The sequence below is a fragment of the Mastomys coucha genome, unplaced genomic scaffold (assembly GCF_008632895.1).
Source record: "Mastomys coucha isolate ucsf_1 unplaced genomic scaffold, UCSF_Mcou_1 pScaffold9, whole genome shotgun sequence".
In the NCBI taxonomy this organism is placed as follows: Eukaryota; Metazoa; Chordata; class Mammalia; order Rodentia; family Muridae; genus Mastomys; species Mastomys coucha.
The window spans coordinates 99,831,180-99,838,985 of record NW_022196915.1 but is presented as its reverse complement, the minus strand read 5'-3'; the positions used below and the strand labels follow the sequence as shown (position 1 = coordinate 99,838,985).

Sequence of the window (7,806 nt, the reverse complement as noted above, 5' to 3'; positions counted from 1 at the left end):
CAACCTTATTCATAATAACCAGAAATTGGAAACAACCCAGATGATCCTCAACCAAAAAATGGATACAGAAAATGTGGTTCATTAATACAACTGAATACTATTCAGCTGTTAAAAACAAGGATGGAACTAGAAAATATCATCCCTGGGGTAGGTAACTAGACACACAAGGACATCCATGGTATGTACTCACTGATAAATGGATATTAGCCAAAAAATACAGAATTTCCACAATACACCCCACAGACCGTAAGAAGTTAAACAAGAAGGAAGGCCCAAGTGAGGATGCTAGAATCTCACTTAGAAAAGGAAACAAAATGGGAGGCAAAAAGAGGGAGGGGGAGGGCAGGGGAGAGGTAGAGAGAGAAGGAAAGCTATGTAGTATCAGACATGGGGGGAGATAGGAGAGAAGCCTAAAGAGCCAGGAGAATGAATGGAAATAGTCAGCTGTCAGGGGTGAAAGACTCAGAGATCTGGGATGGGGAGTCTCCCAGGGCTTAATGTAGATGATCTTAGCTGAGCTGTCCAACAATAAGGTGAGGATATGGACCCTGAATAGACTTTCGCCTGTTGTTAGACAAGGCCTCAAGCTGGGGGATGGAGACACCAACCCACCACTAAAATTTTCGACCCCAAATTGTTCCCGTCTAAAAAAAAAAAAATGCAGGGACAAAAATGGAGCAGGTACTAAGCAAATGGCCGACCAGTGACTGACCCAACTTGGGAGCCATCCCATGCGGGTACCAACCCTGACACTATTAGTGATGTTATGTTGTGCTTACAGACAGGAGCCTAGCATAGCTGTCCTCTGAGACATTCTACCTGCAGCTGACTGAGACAGCTGCAGGTACTCACAGCCAAACATTGGAGCACTGGTCTGTGGTCAGGGGTTGACCCCTATGGATTAATTAGGGAAAGGATTGAAGGAGCCGAAGGGGATGGCAACCCCAGATGAAAACCAAGTGTCAACTAACCTGGACCCCTGGAAGCTCCCAGAGACTAAGCCATCAAAGAGCATACATGGGCTGGGTTTAGGCCTGTAAGTAGCAGAGGACTGCCTTATCTGGCCTCAGTGAGGGAGGATGCATCTAAGCCCTGTAGAGACTTAATGCTCCAGGGAAGGGGCAATGCCCCTGGGAGCCTCCCTCTTAGAGTGAAGAGGGGGGAGATGGGGGAAGAACTTTGAGAGGGGGACTGGGAGGGGAGGGGGAGCAACATTTGGGATGTAAAGAAATAAAACACTTAACAATAAAGTATAAAATACTGAGAGGATGATGGCCTAAGGATTGCCAAATAGAAAATTAAGAGAAAAACAGAAAAACAGACCTGAAGTCACTATATAATTATCTTTTCAAGTCATTAGTAAGCAGTTTGCTTAAAATATTGGCAACAATGAGAAAAGATCTTTAATTTTCATTTTTTTAAACAACTTCTTTTCTCAGAATTATTTGGTGTTACAGTGACTGTCAATCTGAAGGATGTTGTGAACACTGTTGTGAGGGATGGTTATGAACACTGTTGTGAGGGATGGTTGTGAACACTGTTGTGAAGGATGATTGTGAACACTGTTGTGAGGGATAGTTGTGAACACTGTTGTGAAGGATGGTTGTGAACACTGTTGTGAAGGATGGTTGTGAACACTGTTGTGAAGGATGTTGTGAACACTATTGTGAAGGATGGTTGTGAACACTGTTGTGAAGGATGATTGTGAACACTGTTGTGAGGGATGGTTGTGAACACTGTTGTGAAGGATGTTGTGAACACTATTGTGAAGGATGGTTGTGAACACTGTTGTGAAGGATGGTTGTGAACACTGTTGTGAAGGATGTTGTGAACACTATTGTGAAGGATGGTTGTGAACACTGTTGTGAAGGATGGTTGTGAACATTGTTGTGAAGGATAGTTGTTTGCAAGTCAAAACCTGAGCACTGTGGTGGTGTGCAGTCGCGTCTCTCTTCAGTCTAAAATAAAGAGTCACTGTAGAGAGCAACAACCTCTGTTTTTCAGTTTTCAAAATGACCTTTTCAGTGACCCTGAGGATTTTGTGAACTCCTATGGAAATAATTTCTAACCAACAACTCAATTTAATTACAAATTAAATCGTATTAATTCAATTTCTTTTTTATCCACCATCACTTTAAAAAAAAAGAACCTAAAATTGATCAAAAATGTGTGTCTTCCTGTTTCATGATGTGCACAGATAACTTTTCCTCTGTGGACTTCCTGGTGTGAGTCATCCTTACCTAGAACCTTTCCTTATGTGTCTCTCTCCTCACATTCTCCCAGTTCAGTAGTGAGAAGCTGATGTCTATGTTTTCTTGCTGAAATCTCTTTTAATTCCCCATTGTCATCAGGTCAACACCCCAACTCATTGCTTCACAAGACTACTTAAATAATTTCTTACATGTTCCTGTCTTGCCTGCATTTTCTCCTTTTCTTTCCTTTCCTTTTCTTTTCTTTCTTTCTTCTCTTTTTAAAAGGTATTTTCTTTACTTACATTTCAAATGTTATCCCCTTTCTTGGTTTCCCCTCAAAAACTCCTTACCCCATTCCCCTTCGTCCTGTTCACTAACCCACCCACTCTCGCTTCCCTGTCCTGGCATTCTTCCCCTACGTTGGGGAATTGAGCCTTCACAGGACCAAGGACCTCTCTTCCCATTGATATGGGACAAGGTCATCCTCTGCTACATATGCAGCTGGAGTCATGGGTCGCTCCCTGTGTACTCTTCAGTTGGTGGGAACTCTGCGGGTACTGGTTGGTTCATATCGTTGTTCCTCCTATGGGGCTATCGTCCTTTCTCAAGTCATTTTAATATACAGAATATGTCACCATTTCTCCATGTACAACACAATTACCTTCAAATTCTGTATGGGGACTTTTCCAGGCTGAATCCACCTTCACTCCCTCACTAGCTGCCTGTGATGGCTACATTGTAGCAGGGCCTGGCTGGGAGCCTGGCAAGCACATTTTAACAAAGTTTTGGTTTCAACAAAACAATAGCATTTGATGTGGACAAGTAGAGAAGGCTTCTCAAAAGTGGCCCGCTGTGGCTGTAAGTACTTCCTCAGTGCCACAGACAGCTCTTTCTTTTAACATTACTTCACTTTATTTCCTCCATGAATGCTTTTAAATCGCTCTTTGCCACTTTTCCCTCCTGTATCATTTCATCTTAGAATATCTGCTTATGATAAAATCCGGATCACTTTTATTAACCAAGAGTAACTATAGCCCACAGCGCGCCATGGAATATTAGCAGTGTCATTATAAGACTTTTTAGTAGTCATAAGTAGAAGGGCTATCATTGGATAGAGGCCAGGATGCTGCTACCTAAACACAGGAGATGGTCAGCATGATGCATACTTCTCTAGACCCAAATATCAACTGTACAAAGTCATCTGTGTCTACAAGCTTTCCTTTCAATGGTGTGATAAAATTAATGAAGTCAAACCCTTACTCTTTGCATAAAAGAACTAGAATGTGATATGTTGAGTGATAACCATCTAAAAGATGAGAGGACGCTAAATTCCTGGAATGAAAGAATGTTACCTTATTTGGCAAAAAGAGTCTTCACAGATGTGACCAAGGGTCTGCAGGCTGAGTTGTAATCGTGAATTCTCCAGGAAGAGCCTCAGTCCAACAATTGCCCTACCAAGACATACAGAGGAAAGACTCAGAGAGGAGATACCAGAAAAGGCAGAGGCAAAAATACAGACTGGAGCCATCCAGCCGCAGTGAGTCACAGAGCAGAAGGAGATTGGAGAGATATGGCGAAGATCCAGGGACTCAAGAGGAAGACTGCTCACGTCACCAGAAGTCGTGAGGTATAAAGGGGAAGGGTCTTCCCTAGAGCCTTTAGAAGGAATTCGGCCTTTGGGTGTCTTGACTTATTTCCGTGTTCAGAACTGTGTGAAAGGATACTTCTGCTCCTTTCAAGCTATCAAGTTAGTATGTCGCTCTGCTCCTTTCAAACTATTAAGTTAGTGTGTCACTGTAATGGAGGAGCCAGGAAACCGATGCCCACAGAAATGCTGAGCCTCACTTAAGTTATTTCACAAATGTTTTATATATATATATATATATATATATATATATATATATATATATGCCTTGCTTCTTTGTAGAAGTTTGACTATGCCTCCTTACAAAACTTAAATTGATGTTCCTATACCTTTTGATGTTATAGTATATTGTGAAACTCCTAAACAAAGCATTTTCTTATTGACTTGCACAGTCATTAATTTATTTTAAATGCATTACATATAGATAGTCTGTAATGGACACTTAAAATGCCCTATTAAGCATATCCCCAATAAAATAGAACATTGTAGTTTAGAAACTGGTTCAGGATAATGTAGCTTGCAGCTTTAATCTCTAGATGGCACCATGTTATAAGGAATCAGACTGGGATCTGATTACAATTTTCATAAAACATGCTGGCAACAAAGAACTCGTGCTTGCAAAAAAGATTTCCGGGAATTAGGTACACTTGTGATGAAAGCTTCGTTTCACTAGATTTGGGTAGGTGTCCAATTTTCACATGCCTGTAAGATAGAGGAGTCAGTGGAGAAACTGAGTGTCCAAGACATTCTTGCCCATAGTAAAAAGTCCATAAGCCAAGTTTTAAATGAATTATTGTGCATTTAAGTTGCTAGAGAACATTAATAAATAAATGTGCAGTCACCAGGATTTCCCAGCAAGACTGTACCTGTAACTTGTGACTTTATGTTTGATAATTTATTGTTCACCTGGCTTCAAATAGGAGCAAGACTGCAAATTTGTTCTTAATCTTCATGAGTAAAATTTCAGTATTAGTCTCAGCAGAGAAGAGACAAAACTGATTGTGTCATCTCTTCCTTAATTTACATTTTTAAATTAACATTCTTGTCCTCTTTTATCCCTCTGTCTTATGTCTCCAGTGATTTGACTCCAGGACCTGAAATTTTCTTTTAAGGTCTCCAAGAACTTAGTAATTAGGTTGCTTTCTGTCTGCCAATGTGGCAAACTCAATTAGCCAGCCAATAATCTGCCTGCCCTTCTTCTCCACTTTCACGACATTTTGAATCACTCCTTGTATGCATTTTCAGTTACTGTTTTGCATTTTCGTTATTTGCCTATAGATTTTATCTTCTTTTTGTATGTGTAGCCAAGGTTCCTATGTGGTTACCTTTATGTATATGGTAGCATGTACACTAAATTTGGGAAGATATGGAGAAGATTAATGCAGCCCCTGCACAAGAATGACATACAAATTTGTGAAAATTTAGCTATTTTTAAAAATTGTACATATAAAAAATGTAGAAGGTCAGTATAAATAGGGATCCACATAGGACTTAACCATATGAAGTAGACCTGATTGAAGGGGAGGAGGTATGTGTCTGTCTGAAGCCACACATTTCCTTCAGAGGGAAGTAACAGAACGTTATGAATCAGAAGCTTGGCTGGTGGCTGGTGTGTTTCAAGACAATGAGTAGGGCTAGAATGAGGGACAAAAGGAAAAATAGCTGGGGATGAATGTTTGCTGGGGGAATAGATGTGACTTGGCTAATGCAGGACCCTGTAATATCCAGCAAGGACTTTGGTTGTAGTTGGAGGTAGCAGGTCCCTGTCCTGGAACAACAGTGATGGAGGATGTACAAATGGTCAGTTATGGTTAGTACTTGAGTTAGGAATTCCAGGGTATGCTGATGTGATCCCTGTAAAGGAAAAAAAAAGTCAATACAAAGATGACTCTAGGGACTTTAGTCAGGTCACCTGAAAAAATGGTGTATTGTTCATTGAGATAATTAAGAAATGAAAGTTACAATGTAGACAAGGACACAAGGAGACCATTTCAGGATGTATGCATGCTAACAGAAATGATGGTGGCAGCTCTAGGGGCAGAAAAGGGTACATAGATCCAGTGCTGTGACTGGAGAGCAGGCTGTGGTGCTACACAAAGGTTACCTCAGGAAGGTCACCCTATGTCCAAGGAATAAACATAAAGTGTTACAGATCCATCAGAGAAGGGTAGATTCTTTGAGTATGTGTCAGTAGTGGTACAGATCCTATTGCTGCACGTACCATATTTGTGAGTCACAGGCCACGGAGAAATTAAACTGGTTCTGGCCCAGAAGCATCATCTCTATTGAATAAAATTCATGCTAGCAAAAGGTGCTGTGCGTTCCATGCTTGGAGAAGAGTAATCAATGATAATAGCCAGTTATGAATTACTGAAGCTACATTTGACCACTGACCTGATAAGATACAGTCAGTGGAGCAATCATAGCAAAAATACGTTGGGACTAAACAACTGCTTAGATTTACAGTCTGCTCTGTAAGACAGAACTCATGACTGCTATTGTTAATGAACCCAGAACCCATGGCCAGTAATAAGTCCTCTAGGAGAATGTATTGTTATTTTTCTGTTAACGACACAGTTGTAAACTTCCCTCTGAATACTTATCTTTATAAACTAATACAGCTCTCTACCTTCATCAGAGATGCCTTTTGTTTGTTTGTTTGGTTGGTTGGTTTTTTTGTTTTTTGTTTTTTGTTTTTTTTCTTTTCTAGTAGATGTTGATGAATACAGAGACTCCTCACCTGGTCAAAATTCAGAGAAGAAGAAACTAGAGAGTTCTGACTTAAATGGGACACAGACATCACATCTCCCATTCCTTAAGGTTCAGGAATCATGGAAGTTGGAGCAGAAACTCTGTAAGAACCAGAGGTTGTAGATGATTGCTGTAAAAACACTGTTTTTCAGATATGACAGGATCTCTGGTGGTTTGAACTCATAGTGGCTGTGACTGTATGTATATACAACACATGAGCAAGATCAAGCCAGCCCAAGTTCCAGTAGGATGGGAGAGTCCTCATGATATCCCATCTCTATTTGAGAAGTTACTGATAACTGCTGGCTTCTGGAAGAGGGAGAGACAGTTGTCTTTAGATGCAGCCCCTGAGACTCTGCCCGCATTCTAGTGGATGATCCTATACTTATATGAACATACTGGCCATGTTGAATGCACTCAGTTTGTCAAAAAAAGAAGAGAAAAGGAAAGAAAAAAAAGAAAAAGAAAAGAAAAAAGAGGGAGAGGACAGGCATATGAAGTTGAAAAAAAAAGGTGGATAGATTTGATGAAAATACATTATATCCATGTATGAAATTCTCAAGCAGTAAATAAATGGTGGATATGAAGCTGGGAGTGAGTAGACATTTTCTTTTATTTATTTGTGTTAATCTGTCAATCAACAAATATGTAGTTTCCATGCATTTTTTTTTTGAGAGACTACAGGAAAATGAAGAGCAGCTATTTACCTGGTGCCTGAAGTTTAAAGGACTGGGGATTGATCTCTGAGACCTCACCTTAGTATCAGTACAATACTGAAGAAATTAGTTAAATCTAAAAATTAGTTAAATTATTGCTTATGAGTTAGACAGATATATCTATGTGACAAAAGGTTACACAAACTATTTTATTTAATCTTGATAAGACATATTTGAAAGAAGTATGTGGTGAAGTAAATTTGAAGAGCTCTAGAAATCTTGATTAAAATTACACATAAAATTATGGCTATCGTGTAAGACTGCCAGGAGAGGCACACACTAAAACTCACGTACTGAAGTACAAACTCTAAATTAACTCATTGATAAATACCAGGGAAATTCCAGATCTGGGAAGAAATACTTGAGAATATCTAGAACAGCTCTGGGTTCTACCTACTGTTTTACTACATATCACTGGTTTGGGGATTAATCTACTGCTTAGATCTAAGTTCCACTACACAAGTCAGAACTCATGCCTGGTATTGTTGATGGGCCTAAACCC

At 39.9% G+C, this 7,806-nt stretch overlaps 1 non-coding gene across 1 annotated transcript; it reads left to right on the top strand.

Annotated features, from left to right (window-relative positions):
- The first annotated feature begins 5,166 nt into the window (after positions 1 to 5,166).
- Positions 5,167 to 5,270, top strand: LOC116085463. Its single transcript, XR_004116570.1, has one exon. It is a non-coding gene; the product is annotated as a U6 spliceosomal RNA (small nuclear RNA).
- Positions 5,271 to 7,806: the final 2,536 nt, after the last annotated feature.